Source organism: Camelus bactrianus, chromosome 11 (assembly GCF_048773025.1).
Source record: "Camelus bactrianus isolate YW-2024 breed Bactrian camel chromosome 11, ASM4877302v1, whole genome shotgun sequence".
In the NCBI taxonomy this organism is placed as follows: Eukaryota; Metazoa; Chordata; class Mammalia; order Artiodactyla; family Camelidae; genus Camelus; species Camelus bactrianus.
In genome coordinates, this window is record NC_133549.1 from 25,557,371 (window position 1) to 25,578,528 (window position 21,158).

General features: G+C 43.7%; 1 long non-coding RNA gene across 3 annotated transcripts in view; it reads left to right on the forward strand.

Moving 5' to 3' along the window:
• Positions 1–21,158, forward strand: part of LOC123612780 (uncharacterized) — a 430,881-nt gene that overhangs the window by 87,138 nt on the left and 322,585 nt on the right. For all 3 annotated transcript variants that reach the window (XR_012510109.1, XR_012510108.1, XR_006720056.2), the window contains exon 5: positions 916–1,106. This is a non-coding gene — a long non-coding RNA (uncharacterized LOC123612780). The remainder of the gene's footprint in view (positions 1–915; positions 1,107–21,158) is intronic.

Below are 21,158 nucleotides of genomic sequence, written 5' to 3' on the forward strand. Positions count from 1 at the left end.
ACTGTGATAACTGTTCCTGCAATTAAGGAGAGGATGCTCAAGAGAGTGAAACTGGGGGACCTTATTTAGATTGTCAGAGTTGGGGGGGACACCAAGGGATGTCTCCCTCCCAGGAAGTGACATTTAAATTGAGAAATGAAGCCACAGTTGTTCAGAGAAGAGAGAGGGAGGAACTTTCTAGGCTGAAGGAAGGGTATATGCAGAGGTCATGATATAAGACAGAGCTTGATCTGTTGAAGGTCTTGGCTGGATCCAGAGGCAGAGATGCAGAGAGACAGGGTGGAGAAACCAGAGACTGAAGCCAGGATAACAGGCGGTGTGTTGGAAACAGTGAGCCTGTCTCACGGAGAGAGCTGTTTCTTACCTCCATAAGGAGAAGAGTGGAACCTCCTTTTTGGTTCCCATGAAGGTTCTGATTCAACTTTGGAAAATAAAATGTCCTTAAGGCAATTTAATAAAAATATCCCTCTCTGTACGGAATCCAAAGAGGAATTCTAAATCTGTTGCTGATATAAATCACTTTGCAGAGTGTGGGTGGGTGGGAGACTACTGTCTTATTGTTTCAGTCATCCTGTGTCTGCTGTTTATTGTGCTGAAATAAATCCCCTGAAGGACAAGGCTCATGTTAGAGTAGATCTTTTGGAAAGATTTGCAGCCTATCTGTTCAGTTTGTTTTCATATGCTTCCTCATGTCAGTAAATCTCTGTCATGTTAATAAATTCTCTATACGTATTCCTTTAGTAAATACACAGATTTCAGGGGGAAAAATAGTTGTTCTCATTCAGGTCCTTGAGCCAAATGCTAGTCTCAAGCTTTTCAAACAGAGGCCTTCATTGAGACTCTTATCAAGAGATTCCAAATGAGGAACTAGGAATAAAGTGCAGCTTCACAAGCATCTCTTCCACCTCTTCCCAGGTCCACTGGAGATCACCAGGTCCACTTCCCAGGTCCACAGGGAGCTTGGCCAGATCACCCCAGGAGAAGAAATCACTGCGAAATGAAGAGTGAAGCAGCAGTCTGACCCTGAGTCTCTGAGTTGTCTACTATGTGATGGGATAAAAAATATTTTTATCCTGCCAAGCTGTCTTCCAAAGTGCTGTTTAAAGGTACACAAAATTGGCTGTGAAGAACTGCTTTCCATTTGTCCATCGGACAAGTATGTAGTGAATGTTTGCTGTGTGCCATGTACTGGATCTGGTTTTCTAAGGGACTTACCCTCCCCAAGAAAAGATTCCATCCTGTCTTTTCAGAGCTTACAATCTAATGAGGACATAAAACCCAAGTATTTCCACCCAAAAATAGTGTTAGGAAGTTATCCCATTGATAGCTCCAACAGAAAAGGGAACCAGAATTCAAGGGGGTGGAGATCCCTTGGGCAGGGGGATCTGGAAATGGGGATTGGGGAGGGGGGAAGGGGTAGACCTGGATGTCAGGTGAGCAGTCACAGGAAGACAAGGAAGGAGGAGGGGAATGGACCATGGTTGGGAAAGAGGAGTAGAGAAGCCGTAGAGAACGGTGATGCTTGGGGGAAACCATGGTCATGTTTCTGAGCCTGTATTTTATTTGGAAAATGATTTTTTGAGATAAGGGGTTGAATACTGTAGATAGTGAATAGATTGCTGTGGATGAGAAACCAATAGATGATCTGGATGGGGAGGGAGGGATCGGTACATTAGGGGTCATGTCCTTGGTTTCACACATGTCTGTTGACTTTTTTAAAGTCATGCCTGTGCAATATAGGAATAGGGAAATAACAAAAAAAATTATAAAGGACAAGAATAGCTCATAATCCTGCCTTTCTGAGATGACTTCTGTTAGCATAACATTTGAGTATATTTATTTACACATGCATGTGTGTATCTATACATAGCTACACACATAATTTTTGGAAAAGGATGTGTAGTACTAAAAACAGTTCTTTGTGTTATTTTTTAATTTAATTATGTATTGTGAGCATTGTTGTATAGCCTGAAATGCTCTCTGAGAATATTATTTTAATGGCTGCAGAGTATTCTATGGAAAGGATGTGCCCTGGTTTCCTTAGCCAATCTCCTTTCGTTAGGTACTTATGTTACTTTCAATTTTTTGCTAATATGAATAACTGAGTGATAAATACTCTGGGACATAATATTTGTTTTCACCTGTTATTTCCTTAGGATGAATTTCTAGATGTGTACTGACGGAGTGAAGCAGTATAAACATGTTCTAGGCTTTTGGTGCACCATGTCAAATTGTCAGCGCCCACTGTTGACCTCTTTGTTCTTAGATGGGAGTAAACATGTCATTTGGTGAGCTTGCTTCAGGCCCTGGAACACCATTTTTAGGTCCTTCTTCCAATTTTCCAAGCCAGGAATGATTCCATTGCCCAAAAGTGTGGGTCCCTTCGCATGGTTAACAGGTCACAGAAGAGAACTTGCCTGGTGTGATGGGTAAAGTCAATGTAGTCTTTGCACACAGTGGACTATTATTCAACCATAAAAAGGAATGAAGTTCTGATACCTGCTACAACGTGGATGAACTTGGAAATATGATTCTAAGTGAAAGAAGCCAGACAAAAAGGGTCACACATTTTATGATTCCATTTATACGAAATATCCAGGATTGGCAAATCTATAGAAAGACAGAAAGTAGGTTACTGGTTGCCAGGAGCTGTGGGGGTTGGGGGGATGGGGAGTGACTGCTTAACAAGGATGGGGTTTCCTTAATTTAGAGATAGTCACAATGTTTTGGTAATAGGGGGAGGTGATGGAGGCACAACATTGCGAATGTGCTAAATATCAGCGAATTGTATGTTTTAAAACAGTTAAGACGATAAATTTCCTGCATTCTACCTCAATGGAAAAAAAATACCTGGTATGTGTAATTGCTCAGGGAAGCAGATAAGAGAACTTACTGGGGATCACAGGGACCCTCTTCATCTATTTCAGCATATCTGGTTCAGGCCATCTGAGAAGCCAAGCCGATTCCATTTGAAAACAAAAGAAACTAGATCAAAGCTTTGATTTCAGTAGATAGTTCCTTTCCTCGTAACTACCCAGATAAATTTAGATATAGCACACATCTCATAGCATTTAATTTTTCTTCAAAGAGACTTCCTAATAGATAAGATCTAGTTTTCTCAAAATAAAATAAAAAAGACAGCTGGAAGTGTCGGCATTTTAATACAGTAGGGGGGGTGTTTAACATAAAGGTGACCCCCAGAGGCCATGTTGCCGACTTGTCTGTAGGAGTCCATCTTTATAAAACCTCTCCCTGTTTCTTTAATTACTCATTTTGTGAGGGAATGAGTTATTGACTATAAAGTTGGCCAGAGAGAGTCTCAGGGAATTAAAATCTGAATGTAAATTAATAATTAGCTCACCTGGCCTCCATTTTCAGAAGTAAAATATATTCCCATATCTCTGTAAAGCTTGCCAAATAGCTAGCTCATTGGAAATCTCCTAATTACGGGGAAATGGCATTAAAGCTCTCTCTCTCACTATCTCTGAGATTTAAGATTTTTAAATGACAGTTTTGGCTTTGGTTATGCATTAGAATCAGTGTTTCTGAAAGTTTAAAGATATTGATATAAAATAAAAATAGTCTTTTGTTGGAAAAAGTGAAGAAAAGGACCTTTAGAAATTCCATTAGCAGGTAGCAATGGTGGAAGTGAAATTTCCATTAGTCTTATTAACAAAGCCTAGGGGACTTTTGAAAGGTGTTTTAATAGGAAAACTTAGCACAAGAGACTTACAATTAAACCCTAAAGGTGAAAAAAAAAATTAACTTCCTCATCTTTATAGTTCCTAGATTTGTGATGGAGGAGAACCTGTGTCAGAGATGAGCCCTCCCAAACAGTGACTCATTAATTAATTCATTCATTCAGTCAGTCAAAAAGCATTTACTGTGTGCAGTGTCTACCGGCCTTGCATCATGCTAAGCTCCACTGATACAAAGACTATCTGAGACCGTTTTTGACACCAGCGTTCTTAGTGATCATTCAAGGCACATAAATTAGTAACATTAATACAAAGCAGGTAGGAATATGCCATATAATTAGTGCAACAAATTCTACACAAAGGGAAAATATGCTTGCTTGCTGGGGAGATTTAAGAAGATTTCATAGGGAAAATGACCTTGGCATTGGCCCTTGATGGATAGATGGCCATTCAACAGGCAGTGAGAGAGAGGGCATTTTATGTGGGGCACATAGCAAAGGATGCAAGTAGTGAGGTGAGTGGGCAGAGAGATTAAGGTCTGCTTGAGCCATGTGGCTGCTCTCATTTGACTCAAGTGGAGTTCTTGAAAGAGTAGAGTCGGGTATGAGACCAGGTAGGTAGGGATACAGTGGTACCTGGAGACAGAGCGGCGGGTGGAGCTGGACCATGGAATCATGAGACAGAAATTGAAACTGAGCATCACTTTGGGAGGGGTCTGTCAGACTGGGCGTTCTGGGTCTTTTTCTCTTGTGGGGTCTGCTAAGGACACTAACTGTTCCCTTGATCAAGCTACTTTGCTGTACTTCTCTGCTAACAAAAGCCCTTACATGGAGGGAGAAATGGGACATGTTCTAAGTGCACTTAGAAATCTTGGACTTAAAAGGCACTTCTTTCATTTAAAAATAAAACAAAGCGTTTCTCGTTTTATTTGGGGCTGTGATTCTATGGTGAGTTGAAAGCGGTCAGCTATTCTCTGGCAGTGAATTTCCCTCTAGCATCTGGTGATTTAAAGCCAAGTTGGGGAGAGCTACGTTGACACCCAGGAAATTTCATCTCAAACACCCTTTTCTGGCAGAGAGGGGAGTATATTACTCACCTTACTCAAACTGGCCAGGGTGGTGAAGATGTTCATTGATCCTACAGAGGGTCCTGGGGCAGAGGGAAGAAAGATTCTGGAGTAAGAGAAGCAAGAAAGAGCACCCAGCAGACATACTAAAGGCCACCGTGAGCCTGGGCAGGGGGGAGGCTTGCCACTAGTGGTGGCAGCAGGAAGACCAGGAAAGACTGGCACATTGTCCTCGTTTCCAGAAAGGCTTTTGTATGAATCGTGAGTCCCTAAAGACAGCAGTGTAATAGTGTCAGTAATTGGCAGCGAGGGGCACGTGAAGATCCAGATTTAACGTTTAGTTTCCCTGGGCTCATATAAGATTACTAGGTAGGTCCTTTTAAAACTTCATTCAAAAATTCTCATTTAGCATCTATCCCTCGATCCTTCCTTTCCTCCCTCCATCTACCCATCCATCCGTCCATCCGTCTCTGAACACTGTATATAAGAATGCCCTCCTCAGATCGTCACTGTATGCTGCTTCTTTATCGTCCTTACTCACTCCCCAGACATCCCTTAGGCTAACTTCTGTGAGAGTACACGTTGTCTCTGTCTTGTTCACCACTGCGTCCCCAGTACCTAGGAAACTACCCGGCACACAGTAGGAGAGAAATAAATATTTATCAGATAAATTCACTAGCTCATTATCATCCTTTAATCCACTCATCCAACATTGTGAACCTACTGTGTTGCAGGCTATTTATGCGAAATTCTGGGCATACAAAAATGAACAAAAGACATGTTCTTTGCACCCAAGAAACTAATACTGGGAAACAGGTAAAAAGAACACAGTAAAACATATATTTGATAATAGTAATATAGATAGAAGAGAGGAAACCACATTTAATAAATAGTCAGTATACGCGCGTTACTGTGTTTATTGTCTTCCGTGTGATGTATTTTTTCTTATATCACCTTTGCAAGGCATAATTTCTGTCCTACTGATGAAGAAACAGGCTCTGAGAGATAAAGTAACTTATCTACCACTAATAAAGGGTGCTTTGAAAGTACGGAGAGGGTATGGTTTATCCTGTTGGTGAAGGGATATAGAAGTAGTCAAGGAGGACCCCTCAACATAGGTGACAACTGTAAGGGAGATTGCACCTGGAGGTAGAGAGGAGGTGGGGGAGGAGAGGCTTTCTGGCACTTCTTCCCAGCAGAGGCAAGAAGGCGCAACTCTCCTTTCAAACAGGAAAGTCAGTAAAGTATGTGGATCAGCAATAAATATGGCCCATGAACTAGTGCACCAGGAAATGAAAAATAAGATGCCTGGTCCCTGCACACCTAACATTCTGTTTCCATGGTGTTGGCTCTGGCGAAACCAAGAAATGATTGACTTGCTGTTTGGCTTCTTTTTAAGGACAATAGTGATCACAAGGAAGGGAAGACCCGTTTGTCTTCCCAGAAACAGATTACAGTCTTAAATTTAGCAGGCTGAGTCAACATTCTCAAGTGCTGATGCCTACCGTCAACAGATTCCAGTTTCCTTAAAGAAATCATTATCTTTCAGAATAGAAGGGTGCCCCAGAACGTTCTTAATTCATTAGCTGCTCGTTGTTCCATCCCGCCTTAGATGGTAGCCTTTGTTTGGTAGTTAGCTATAAAATATACATCCAAACAATCTTTTCCCTCCCCCACCATCTCTAAATTATATGGGTCACTGCCTTGCCCTCAACTCCAATTTGACAGCCCCACTCTGGTGTGTGAAGAAACTAACAGTATCAGATTCCTTTGCCCTAAACAGTTAATTCATCTCACATGGTTGAGCAGTTCTTTCCCAGGAAGTGCCTGCCCAGTCTCAGAACAGGGTCGGCCTCACTGTCACTGGGGGTGAGGGTTCGGGGTGGCAACAGCGGGCTCTCCCTCCGGCTTCCTCTCCGCCAGAGAAGAACACCAAATATTCTGACAATTAAAAATTAAATAAACGTTTGTCTCACACGTTCCTCTTCTGTAATTTAAACACCTGATGGGCTATACTGTTATTAATTAAAAATGTGGAACTGGTATTAAGAATCTGGAGAGTCTTGAAGATGTTATAAGCTGGATGCTTCCCCCCCCAGAATTAAAAAAAAAAAATAATAATGTGTTGTCACTGGCAGATTGAAAACCAGAACCCAAAAAACAAAACCATCCTCATGGCCCGCTCTCCAGACTCCAACCCTGTGTATAAACTGAGATGCTGAAACATCTCTGCGCTCCTGGCAGTGGCTCAAATTTTACAATTGTTTTACTGAGGTGTCCATTGGTATTAGTCCCTCCTGCTTTTGATCATTCTGACTTGCTTTCTCCTTCTGAACTGTGTTTCTGTAACCAATTTACAGGACCGTGTATTCAATTTCAGCTGCCCCGTGGCGGCTGAAGCGGCCGGCACAGCCCGGGCGCTGGCTCTCCGCTCACCCTCTAGCTGGCTTCTGTGCCGTCAGCTGGCCTCCCGGGTCATTCATAGGCTGGCTGGTTACAGGCAGCTGAAGGTCCAGATAAAAGGCCCCTGGGGGTCTGTCACAAACTCCTGTCTATTCACTTCCCAGGAAACCCCTCAGAGCCACCCCAGTGTCACTACCTTGGGGTCTGTCCCAAACAAAGAGAAACGGGTTGGTATACTTAAAGAATCTCTGGCCAAGGTCAGCCAACCTTTGATAGGTCCTACCATGAGCCCTCCCCTTGCGCATCAGTTTTCTGGCTAACTGGGCAAAGAAAGTGGACGAGTTTTCCTTTAGAGTCAGCAGGAATTTTGTAATGTGACAAGTGATAAATATATTTATCTATATATCTTTCCCTCTGACAAAGGACTTCTTTGCTAGGAGAGAGAACTCTTGAGAATCAGTAATGCTTTTATTCCTGGTTAACAGTGGGGTTTAGAATGCTTTCAGGCCCCATCGACTATTTCCAACTATAAAATTCATAAACACTCAGCCAAACTGCCAACATCTGTCTCAAACCCAGCATTGACCTTCAGAAAGCCTTTTCCAAGAAGACTCCCAAATATGTCCACTTTTTATGATGTGCACCCCCAAAGAAGGTTTTATGGCTTTGCAATGGTTCCCATTCATAGGCTGGGTCTCACCCCATTCAAATGCCTCTCCACCTTTCTCTTATCAACCTCTGAATGGCTGTGGGAGACAAAGCAGAACGCTGCCCTCTTTTCCAATTGTCTTTTTCCACTGTCAGGATTTGCAGCTCTGGGCGAGAGGGGAGGTAAAGGATATCAATGTCTGTGTCTCCTCCCTGCTTCCCTCCAAGCTGCTGTCTGGGGGAGCGGGGAGCAATAATAAAGACACCACTAACGTTTAGCCCATTTGACGGAGTCCAAAGGGATGCAGACACCCGAGGACTTTATTTAAAAGTCTGCCACCAGGGCGAGGGCTTCAGGACAGGCTGGCTCTTTTCTTGTCTGATGTTCAGTCCTGCAGAGAGGGCGTCGAGTTGCCCGGCCCTTTGTCTCAGTGAGCCTAAATAACCCTCCCACAACATTATGCAGAGCGGATGCCCAAGCCTTTCAAAGACGGAGGGGCGTGCAGAGGGCGTCAGGGGACCCGCCACTTCAGAGAGAGGAGAGAGGGAGCCGACGCTGGGAACAATGGGAGCTGGGGGCTTTGTAACTCAGAACCCTCTGCCCCTCTCAGCTCTCCTCCTCTGGCCTCCCCAGATTGGACCAAACAATGGAATTGTGGGAATGCCAAATTCTAAGCAGCTTTGCCAGGGCTTTTGCATTTGTGCTTGAAGTCTTGTTTCCAGATGGAAGAATATCGTTGAAGCGAAGGTGGGGGGGTCTTCATGTAGACTAATCCATGTTAGGCTGCATGAACTGGGGCGATGGCTTTGTCAGGGAGCCGTGGTCATGATCCTAAGAGTTTCTGATTTTCTTTTAAAGACATAGGAGATCACTGCCTATACCCAGTGGCCTCAGCAGGCTAGGAAAGACATGGCTTTGAAGCTGACTTCAATCTGCAGATCAAAAATACTTTTAGTCATCACTCAGTGTTGGCAAAATTGAAAGAGTGTTGGGTAACCCCCAAATCACTCTTTTTAAAGAGCTGACACTCACACTTCTCCCAAACCAAGTATTTGGGAGGGTGGAGGGATCCTACTGGGTCATCAGTGTTTGATTTTCAGTGAGTGTAGCTTTTCTCTCTTCACATCCATTTTTGATTTCAGAAATGCAGAGAACTGAAGTTTCAGATTGGTTCCATTCATGCATTCTACTGGTTAGTGATGGACGAGCCACAGAGGTCTAACTTTATTTGGAGAAGTAGACCCCAAGATTTTAAGGGTCTCTGCCTGCATAAAAGTACCCAACCACAGTGGAAATTGGGATGAAACATATAGCCCTCCTTCTGATGTGTTTCCATGGGTTTTGGGTTTGGATTGAACAGAAAACCCAGAGCAAACAGTCTTTCTGAGGACATAAACTTCCACTTCCCAATTTATTTTTTTTTCCAAGCTAGAGAAATGCCAAAATTTTCCAACCTCAGAAGAATATTCTGATTTCAGATCTGCTCAAATTTTGCTTGAGGACTATGAATTTCTCATCTTAGAGGGATTTGCTACTCCTGCTGAATATAAAAGTCTATTTCAGACATCTCCATGGGGATTTCACTGATTGCGGGTTACTTACAGAAAAATGTTTAATCCCAGTCGACGCAGATTTTCTGCTTCTGGGCAGCACGTGTCAGTCAGTGCATGCTCTGAGACTCGAGAAAGAAATTTCTTTCTACCGATAGCCTAAACCTGGTGGGAGTCAGAGGCTAAATCATGTAGAAATAAACCAGACAATACATTCTCCCCTCACTGATTTTTTTTTTCATAATCTGCTATTCTTAATTTCTTTCCATTCGAATTCTTTAACTCTCATTGAAATTTGGTTCAAAATTCCAATTGCATTTTTCTGAAAGAAGGTAGTTGTGTTTTGGAGGCAAATCGGAAAACAAACCTAACTGGGTCTTTGGTGGAATATATTTGCCAGTGGTGACACACAGTCACTGGAAACAAAACAAACCAAAAATCAAAAAAAAAAAAAAAAAAAAAAAAAAAAAACTAGGAGGGTGCTGGATCCGGGGAGGAAAGAACGTCTTCCCTGGGCTTCCCAGACACCATCAGGCTCAGCAGGTACCGCGCTGGGAACTGCCTTTGAAGATGAGCCTGGCCGAGTTGGAGCCATTAGCAGAGAGGGCTTTCAGCTTTCTGCCATGTTTTGTTTGGCCTTCCACGTGGTTTAAATACTGAATGCTCTTCTCCGGCCATAGACTCACAGAAGTGCATGTTCCTCCTTCTTGCCTTACGTCCGGTCTTTGTCACTCATCGCTGTCACTTGCCTGGTTTCTGAAGGCATCTGAGATTGTGTCAGCTACAATTCCAGCCACTGAGGATATCCACTTGTGGACAGGACAGGGCTTGCCTTGCCCCCCTGAAGGTTTTGTTCTAGGAAGAGAGACTGAAAGAAAACAACTGAAGAAATTGTTTCCAAGATCTTTTTAAAAAAATTTTATTTCTTATTGAAGTATAGTTGATTTACAATGTTAGTTTCAGGTGTATATCAAAGCAATTCAGTTACACAAATACATACATATATTTTTTTTTCAGATTCTTTTCCATTATAGCTTATTATAAGAAATTGAATATAATTCCCTGTGTTATACAGTAGGTCCTTGTTGTTTATCTATTTTATATATAGTAATCCAAGATCACTTTTGATAGGGGTGTGTGCCCTGTAGAAAATGGTAGAGGGTAATATGGCAGAGTGATGGAGGAGGAACATTACATGGGATGGTGGAGAAGGTCACTGAGGGTGACATTGAGCTGAGCCCGGTGACACTTTGAGGGAGTGGCAGTCCAGGCACAGGGAATAGCAAGTGCAAAGTCAGGAGGCCGGAATGAGATTGCAGGGGTCCAGTGTGGCGGAGCAGAAAGAGTGAAGGGTGATCGGGAGATGCCAGTGGAGCAGGGTCTTTGGAAGCTGGAGTCAAGTTGGGGAAGCCGCTGGAGGAGCCTGGAATTGGCTGTGGGTGTGGTACCCAAGCTGGACCGTTGAGATCCTTTTCAAATCTGATTCTGAAAAGTCTGATTGGTGCCCACATGGGCTGTGTGGAGACTGGTCGCCAAACTTGCTGTAAAATGAGAGTTCAGTTCTTAATAATAGAGTTCTTTGGAGGGATGTCCCCAAGTCCTGCAGCTCCAAGCGAGCACTCCAGCCCTATCTTGCAGAGAAAAGAGGCTATGGTGAGGTTAAATGAATTGGCCACAATGACTCAAACGTGGCATGAGCGGCACCTGGAATAAAGCCCCACTGTGTTGCCTCCTTTTGCTCTGAGCGCGGTACCATGATTTCTCCCCTGTATCGCCTCATTATTATTCACTTAAGCGGGTGTGATCTGAAAGGGGGCATTGTTTCTGAATCAATAAGGGGCTGAGTTCGGGTAGTACAGTGAGTGTCTGAGCTTCAAGTCCCTCCTTATCACCAGCTCACAGCAGAGGATAGGTCCAAATAAAACACATTATCAGGCCCTGCTGAGTGTCCAAGCCGAGCAGCTGTATTAATGGAGCTCTTTATATCCATTCCCCGTATGAACTGGGTTTTCTCGCTTTCATTTCTCTGGGAACTTCTAAATAGAGCTCTTGCTGAAGAATGACAAGGGTGTTTGAGTTGGATGGTTGAATAGAAACCATTTGCTCCACGGAGTTCATACTTGCAAAAAGGAGAAAAAAAAATATGTAAGAAAAGACCACCCCCATTCTAAGACAGCAGGGAGGGAGTAAATGACCTACTTTGTGGACATTCTGTATCGTATTAAATGTATGATGTTAGATGGATACACTTAGCATTGACTTCATAAATTTTTCTCTGAATCTACATGTCTCCCACTAGAAACTTAAAAAAAAATTAAATATTTTTGCACTTAGAATCCTAGCAATTGTCCATTGCATTTAGCCTGTGCATAGATACAGTAATTTTGAAAAGATCTAGGTTATCAGCATTATGCCATTGTTGAAAACTTTTAGTAAAACTCTTTCTTGTTACCAACTTTTTATTATTGCGTGGGTTATTGTTACTACTGCCTGGTGGGCACTTTCAGGATGAATGGTAGTTTCAAGTAGTACCAGTCCTATCAAATTCAAATGAATGTGTTTAGGAAAAAAACCATTTTTTTTAAATCCCATTTTATAGACCCATAGGCCTGATCCTCCCTGTAAGTGTGTTTTGCTTGCTATGTATATTGTTTAAATATTTTCTGCGTCAACATAAAAGAAGATTTTAAAAATAAAAATCTGTATTTCTAGCTTCTCTGGAAATATGAAAAGATCTGTCAACACTGAGTCTACCCAGGACCCGTGCTTGTCTGGAATCCACAGTCCCCACCACGCCCTATTGCTCTCTGCCCCTGAGGCTGAATGTCAGTCTGTAATTAATCACTACACTCACTACACTCTTTTTTTTTTTTTTTATAAGAGTAGAGAAATATTTCTCTGTACTTGTGTCTTTATCAAAAATGCAAATATAGAAAATTACCCAGATGGCTGTATGTTTGACCAAATGTGGAGTGCTTTGTGTTTTATATGCTGATAGGTGTCTGGTGAACTGGTTCATTTACAGTGCTTGCTGGGCGCCTCAATTCATGTGCATTTGTTACCCTCACACTTGCATTTCCTCTACAAGGAACAAGTAACCTTCCCTACCTTTTCCTTGAGTTCTCAGCTTAAATGTCATCTTTCCATCCCACCTCCCCTGATTCCTGCGTTGGATTAGGTGGCCCTGCTCTGGGCTGCTGGCACTTTCCCCATCACAACACTTACCAGGCCTTCTTGGAATTACATTTTGAACATCATCCTGTGACTTTAAGTTCTACGAGGTCAGGAACTGTCTTTTCATTGTCATAACCCCAATTCTAGGACACAGTACGTGTGCAAGAAATTTTTTTTAAAAAGAATGAATGATGTCACTACAATCTGGATTTTGAATCAAATGTAATCCCATTCATTTGAGTCCTTGTAACAAGCTTTTAAATCTATTCTTTATAGTTTCGGCATATAGCAACTGCTTCTGAGAAGAGGATTTTTCCTCTTTTAACTCTAGAGCAGAAATTGATTTCAACAAGTATTATGGAGATAATACTATTCATGCAATAAGTGTTAATTGAGTATCTACTGTGTGCCAGGTGCTATTCTCATTGTTGCAGAAGCCTCAGTCTTTGATAAAGCTTTTATTCTTGTAGGGCTGGGGAATGTGCAGGTAATAAATGTGTAAAAACAGATAAGATAAACTCAGGTATTGATAAACACTACAAAGAAGTTAAAACAGGCGAGTGGACTAGAGAATGGACTAGAGAGGGGGGACAGGTGGAGATCAGAGGCTCCCATAGCTGACGTTGTCGGGGAATGTCTTTTCCTTGACCTGCTGTTTGAACTGAGACTTGAACAATAAGAAAATGCCATCTTTAGGAATATCTGAGAGGAGAGTGCTCCAGTTATAGCAAGGAGCAAGTGCAAAGGCCCTGAGGCAGGAGCAAGCTTTGTGTGTTTGAAGGACAAAGACAGGGCTAATGAAGCTGGAACTTGAGTGAGGAGTGTGGCATGAGATGAAGTCAGAAAAGAAGGCAGGGGCTAAAGTAGGAAGGATCAGACAGGCCACATAAGAGCATGGAGTTTTTTATTCCAAGGAGTGCTGTGCCTTTCACAGACGCAGGCTCCAGATTTCTCTTGGCTGACAGAGGGGTGTCCTAGAGAAATTGTGGGCTTGAGAATAAAACAGACCTTGCTTTGAATCTCTTCACCTTCTACCAAGCATGACCTTCAGCAAGTCTTTCATTTCTCTTGAGCTCAGATTCCAGCTGTAAAATAGGATTAATGCTTTTGATGCAGGAAAACGGATGTGGGGTGAGAGGAGGGCCAAGTCCCGGGTCTCGGTTGAGCCCCTGGGACGTCCCCTGCCAAGTGTGGGTCCTTGGCTTTGTGCAGGGAAGAATTCAAGTGCAAGCCACCATTGAGTTAAGGTAGATTTATTCAGAGAGGTACATACTGCATAGAGTGTAAGGCAAGAGAAAGGCAAGGAAAGAGGTGTGGGAATTGGGTGCTCAGGTTAAAGTAAAAGTAGGTACACACTCCATAGACAGAGTGCAGGCTGTCTCCAAAGGGGAGAGAGAGTGCCAAGGGCCCCTAGGCGTGATGTTGTTACTTTTTATGTCTGGTAGCTTCACACGCCTACAGGTGGGATCAATCCAACTGCCCTGGGGAAGGGGCTCGGATTCCCAGGGATTGGGCCACCGCCCATCCTTTGGCCTTTTGTGGTTAGCCTTGGGGCTGTCATGATGCCTGCGGGCGTGTTATTTGATCACAGTGTTACAATGAGCATATAATGAAGCTCTAGGTCTACTAGAAGTTTAACCTCTTAATCCTCAAGGCCAACTGGGAGGTGAATCTTCCACCATTTGGTTGCTGTCATTCCTTGAGTGGCTGTTCCCTGCCCCCTTCCCTCCTGTCTCACTTTCAATGTGATTGATTCATTGCTTTGTTCATTCATCCAACAAATACTTATTGCACTTCTGCTGTGCATCAGGCCCTGGAGATGGATCCATGAATAGGACAGATGGGGTTTTCCTGCCTTCATGGAGCTTATGATATTCTCGGAGTTGACAGTCAGTTGGTAATGAGCGGTGTAAGTTAACTTCAGGTAGCGGTCAGTGCGGTGAAGAAAAGACACAGCCACAGATGAGGGAGACTGAGAGGGAGCTACTTGACCTACTAAGTTGTCCCTGTTTTAGGGACATTTTGAGGACATTAAGGGTCAGAGAAGTTAAGGGACTTGCTCAATGTCGCTCTGCACAGAAGAAGCAGAACCAGAAATCAAAGCCTGTCTTTCTGGTTCCACAGTCTTTGTTCTTTCAAGACACTGCGTAGTTATTGGTTTTACTCCCCAAGAAGCAGAATAATAAATTACCTGTTTTGTTTGGATGACTTAGATCCGAGAATTGAGAATTAATCCCTAAGCCATCCAGGTGACCAGGTGACTGCTTAATGCTGGGCTCTACTGTACAAGTTTTGACATAACTTCAGTGTTTCTCTGCAATTATGTGGCTGCTAAAGTGCCCTGGGGTCAAGGATTCAATCCCTACTGTGCCCTGCCTGCAGTCTGAGTGGGCCCTGTTTCCATAGTTACCAGCATCTATTGTAGCCTTCGTGGTTTCCAGGGCACTGTCATGCCTACTATTTCATTTGATGCTCATGCCAACCCTTTGGAAAAGAAAAATGTTATTCATCCTGTTTTATAGATGGAGACATTGAGGTTCTGAAGGGTAGTTTAATGACTTGTCTGGGCTGTGCGGATATCAAGGGGCTGGGACAGGACTGGAACGTTGTCTTCATGGTCTGAATCCTGAACTTATTCTGACTCTTCCTTCCAGGGCTCTTCGGACCTCCAGATGCTCTCCTTCTCCCCAAACCTGCGACCCTAGGAGATGAGTTTACAGTAACACGTCTTAAAGTATACATTTCAGTGGTAGGGCTAGGAGCTAATCTCAGTGGTTGATATCACTGTTTGACTTGACTCAGTGACTTCTTTTCAGTAGTGGGATGTGGACACTTCAAACATCACCCAGTAGGTGAGCAGAACTTTGCTGCTGTTCTTGCTCCAGGAGCCTTTCTCTAGGAATCAGGTGCTAGTTTCATCCAAACAAGAGGTTGGTCCTGGTTGGAAGGAACTTGTCTTTTTCAGAGCTGCTATTGGTCTCGAAAGATTTATTATTGTGTATATATCTTTTCAAAATTGAAAGAAATGACTAGGATTCTTCCACATGTGCAGTGGGGCTTTGGGGAGCGGAGTTGGGGTGGAGACCCCGAGGGAGAATGTTCCTGCCTCCCTCCCACCCCTGGGTCTCCAGGCACCAGCTCTTTCTGACTTCCTCCTTGCCATCTGATTGCTCCTCCCCATCTTTTAAGAGGCTGACCTTCTCCCTGGCTGGGAAGTACCGGGTCGTGCAAGGTTGCACCAGACCCTGTCATCTCCTTACTCTCTTCTCCTCCGGGAGCACTTCATTCATACCCGCAGCTGCTGTCACCTCACTGCGTGGGGGAATCACAGCCCCATTCCTTCCCGTCAGACTCTGCCTTCCACCCAAATATCTGATTGTCCACTTGCTATCTTCTCTTGAAGGAAACTCAAACGCAACTTGTCCAGTTGTTTTTCCCTAGACCAGTTGTTTGTCTAGTGTCTTCTATCTTAGTGAGTATTACCGCTCTCTATCCCAGTACACAAGCCCAGAGGCGGGGAATTTGCTGTTCATCTCCACCCCAGATCTAGTTCAGCCCGTTTTAGCTCCTGCATAGCTCCGGTGTGTGCACAGTTCCCTCCATGTCTGCCAGTAGCACCCCAGTCCAAGCTGCTCCAGGGACCCCCTTTCCCCTGCCGCCCACTCACCACATGGCAGCCAGACTGGTCCTTTCAGAAGGCAGATCTGGTCATGTGGCCCCATGGCTTAAAACTCTTCAGTTTTTTTTCGTATAAGATAAAAATGGAATTCCTTGACTTTCCCTACAGGACCCTGTTGAGTCTGGCTCCTTCTATCCATTGTTGCCTCATCTTGAACTGTCTTTGTCCATGTTCTCTCCCCTCCAGCCATGCTGGTCTTCTTTCTGCCCATCACACCACAGCCTCATTTCATACTTTTCTCTTGGTCTAAAACCATCTTTTCTTCTTTCTGTGCTTGGTTGAGTCATATTCGCCTTGTAATTCCCAATTTCTTTTATCACTGCTTGGGCACGTGTTTTCTGGTTGACTTGAATTCCTTTCTTACAGACCCCATGATGTTGTATTGCTACTTTGTGGCCCTTTTCATCCTTATAATTGTAAAGTTTTATTCGTGTGATTACTAATCTCTCTCCTTCACTAGCCTGTGACTTTCACGAGCACGGGGATCCTCCCTAGTTTTGGCCCCCCACCATCAGTATAATAGTTGATGCTATAAACTTGAGTAGAGGTCTCCTTGCCACGAACAGTCTGTGGATACTAATATCCCTACAAGTTTTGGGGGTATGGTAGTGTCAATCCCAGGTAGCCGGGTTGGACTAATTGAGCAGAATTACCATTACCACCATCACTACTACCACCAGCACCACCACATCTATGACTACCATCACAGTCACCATCACCACCATCACCACCACCACCACCACCATCATCACCTCCACCATCTCCACCACCACCATCATCATCATCATCATCACCACCACCATCACCTCCACCATCTCCACCACCACCATCATCATCATCATCATCATCATCACCACCACCATCACCTCCACCATCTCCACCACCACCATCATCATCATCATCATCACCACCACCACCACCTCCACCATCTCCACCACCACCATCATCATCATCATCATCACCACCACCATCACCTCCACCACTTCCACCCCCCCCCACCATCATCATTCCCATCATGGTACTCTAGCCCTGGTGTCAGAGTAAGACAGCTTTTATTTCCCTATGACAGAACATAACCAGTTGTTCGTTGGTTTCTTGAGAACATCTAGAGTTCTGATGAAGTTGTCTCAGATGTTTATATTATATTGTTTGTTAGTTATCTTTTTAACTGAAAAAAAAAAAAAGAGTGCTTTTGCTTCAGGCATTAGAGAGCTCGGGGCTTCAGATTGGAAAACATACAAATCCTCCCAAAGGTAAGAATTGGGATCTCATTTATTCATGTAACAAATGTTTACTGAGTGCCTAATGTGTGTAAGGCATGCTGTTAGAGGCTGAGAATGCCGGGCCCTCGTGGTACCTACAGTAGAAGGAAATAGGCAATAAACAAATAAATCTAAAATATATACTAGGAATGTAAACACTATAAGGAAAACAGAGTGATACAGTAGAGCCTGAGGAGGCTGTTTTAGATTGCATAGTGTGCTAGATTTTTTTCTTTTTTTTTGCAATGTAACAAATAGCATTAAAATCTCATTGGCTTACGACAACAACAAGGATTTCTTTTGTGGGTCCTTCTTTGTTTGCAGGTCCTTTGTTCACTTTGGACTGGTGACTATCTAGGCATATTCTTCTCAGCAGAGGAAGTGGGTGAGTGGAAACATGTAATAAGTCTTAGGTCCCAGCTCAGACCTGGCCCACTGTCACACCCACACTTTGCAACCAAAGCAAATCATGTGACTGATACCATGGAGAGAAGTTGCTCTGCCTACGGTGAGAGCCACTGAGAACACTCGGGGCAGGAGTGTGGATGTACAGTCCTCTTCCTGGGAACAGAGAGTCGGGACCATCATCTCGTCTGCCCTAGAGAGCTCAGGAACCCTCCGTGTAGATGACCTGCCTGCTAAGATCATGCAAAGAGAAGGAACCCACCCTGTGATCTCTTGAGGAGGAGTTCCAGGCAGAGGGCCCAGCAGAGAGGCAGTCTCATGGGGCTAACAGGCTTGGAGGATTGGATAAAACAGAAGAGGATCAAGTGTGGCTGGAGGTGGTGGTAAAAGGGAGGTTCAAGGGGGTTAGTGGGTGCTTTATCACGGGGGCCCTTGCAGGTCACAGTTGGGGTTTGGGTTTTGCAATGAGAATGGGTGTGACATGTGACCTTAGTTTTCGAAAGAAAACTCTGGTTGTGTCTGATGCCTGTTGTCTGGCAGGTAGACAAGGAGGGCAGGTCGGCTTGGAAAACCTCTAGGAAAGATGATCTGAAGCCCCAGAGACTTCTTCTCAAGGGATTTAAAAGCTACCCTAGGAAACTGCAGGACAAGGTAGCCCACGTGCTGGTCCTTCGCCCTGGAGCCGGGCATGGACCCTCTGTTTCTTGGGGGCTGCACCTCCCCGGGGAGCCAGTTGACTTGTCCGGGAGAAAGAGAGTTCAGGGTGGGCCCCAGATACATACACCACTCTGACACAGCCTCCTAATTCAGAGCAGAAGCCTCAATAAGGAATCACTTTAGAAGAAAGGCTGTGCTTTAATTTATTGTTTTTTTTTCCCCTCAAGTTTAAACATTCTCTGCACTTGAGTGGCTGTTGCTTATGCATCTGACTTATTTAGGGCAATTTGCTATTGTGTGTGTGGTCCAATCCAGCCTGTTTCAGTAAAGTGTATGTTAGACGCTTGGAAATTGTCCAGCGAGCATTGTGTATGTGTGTGGGTGTATGTGTGTGTGTGTGCGTGTGCGTGTGTGTGTGTGTGTGTGTGTGTGAAGTGGAGGAAGGGAGAAAGGATGGCAAGAGAATTTTTGACTGGCAACCCAAGCATGGTATTCACAGATGAATAGTACATATTTAATTTGAAGAATGAATTCTCTTTTTTTTTTAAATTTGGCTATTGTCAGTTACACTGCAGGCGCACTGACATGGTTTAAGTTAGCATTGTGGAAGCAGAGGGGTGCGTGACTAAATTATTAAGAGCAACGCATGAGGACCAAGCACGAAACCATCTCAACAAATAGAGGAACTTTATATGGAGCTTTCCGCCAGCTGTGTCCCTGGTCATTGAGCACAACATGGAACAGTTTGCCCAGGGACTATTTTGGGAAAAACAGTCATTTCATCAAGGGTACAGCTTAGGTTTGAAATTCTGTTTGGATCATTTGCCAGGAAATTGGTATCCAAAAATTAAATATAAAAAATGTTAAGAGGATTGGAAACTAAGGCAGGGAACTCTGCTCACCAGATTTTAACTCTTACTAACCTGTTAGAAATGAGTATTACTGAGTAATTCTAGCGCATTAATAATTTATAATTTGTCCCTAGACTGTAATTTCTGTAAGGCTCTGATAAATAAGTAGAAATCTCAGAGGCTCTAGAAGTAAAAGAGCTACGATGAAATCTTGGCTTCCTGGCTATGGACGGTGTGAGCTTGGGCAAGTCTCCTCACTTTGTGCCTGTAGCCTGGGAGTGGCAGTGCACACCTGCAGGCTTATGAGAAGAAGAAATGAGCCCATGTTTGCAAAAAGTCCTTTTAAACTTGCAAATATACACAAATATGCGTTATAACTTTCACGGATGGTCATGACGAGCTGAGGGTCACTACTGAGCACCACAGAGCTGAAGAGCTGGGAAATGAGAATCTCAACGGTTTTGAAAATTCCTGGGGCTACTTAATTGAACAATCAAAAGAAAAAGCCAGGGCAGATGCTTCAGCTCTGACTCCAGAGGAGTGGGCTTGGAAGATGATAGGAAGCAGATTGTGACTGAAGGCAAGGAAAAACAAAATGAGGACAAATCCACAGCAGGTTTCAAGCTGAGGTTTTTCGGAACCTCCTAAGCCAATACAGTAATTGGAGGCCCTCATCTTGTTCTCATTTCTCCTGCGTATGATAGGCCCTTCGGCTTGGGACGATAACCGGTTCCCTGCATAGAGAGGAGCGTCCGACGATTAGGAGCCGCTACCAATGAGGGGCGTGGGAGGGTACCTGGGGACCTAAGGCACGTGTGAGGACTCTGGGGCAGACACCTGCATCTCAGACAAACAGGGGCCCAGCGAGGCTCCTGGCATCACCGAATCACTCAGGACCTGTTTTTTGCACTGATGAACGAATGGATTAATGGAGACAAAAGCAAGAGTTGGGGGCCTAGAATTGAATTCTGCTCCTTCTTGAAGTCCCAGCTAAATTCCCAACTCACATGTAGGTCTTTTTGCCAGTTAAATATTTTTTTCACCCTGGTTCTTACAGTTTCTACCATTAGGGAGAATCCATTGGGTCTCTCTTTACTAAAGTCTCATTGAGTCCGTTTTTTAAATAGGTGCTTTTTAAAATTTTTTTCCTGGAGTGTTTGCCATGTACCAAGGGCTGCCCTTTGCACTGAGGACCCAAAGGAAGAAGAGCATCCCATACTATTGTGGAGTACACTGCCTGGAAGGGAGGACCAATATAAAAGGCAAAAACCAACATTTCTCCAAAGAAAATACAAAAATGGTCAACAAGCACATGAAAAGATGCTCAACATCTTTAGTCATGAAGGGACTGCAAATCAAAACCATCTTGAGATACCACTTCATACCCACCAGGCTGGCTATCATTAAACAAAAAATAACAAGTGTTGGTGAGGATGTGGAGAAATTAGAACCCTTAGGCAATGCCAGTGGGAATGCAAAATAGTGCAGCCACCGTGGAAACCAGTTTGGAAGTTCCTCAAAAAGTTAAATATAGAATTAACAGACGACCAGCCATAAAGAACTGAAAACAGGTATTCCAACAAAAACTTATACATGGAAGTTCAGAGCAGTACTATTTAGAATAGCCAAAAAAAAAAAAAAAAAAAGGAGACATTCCAAATGCCTATCAGCTGATGAATGGATAAAACAAAATGTGGTCTGTATCCATGCAGTAGAATGTAACTCAGTCATTAAAAGGAATGAAGTACTGATACTTACTACAAC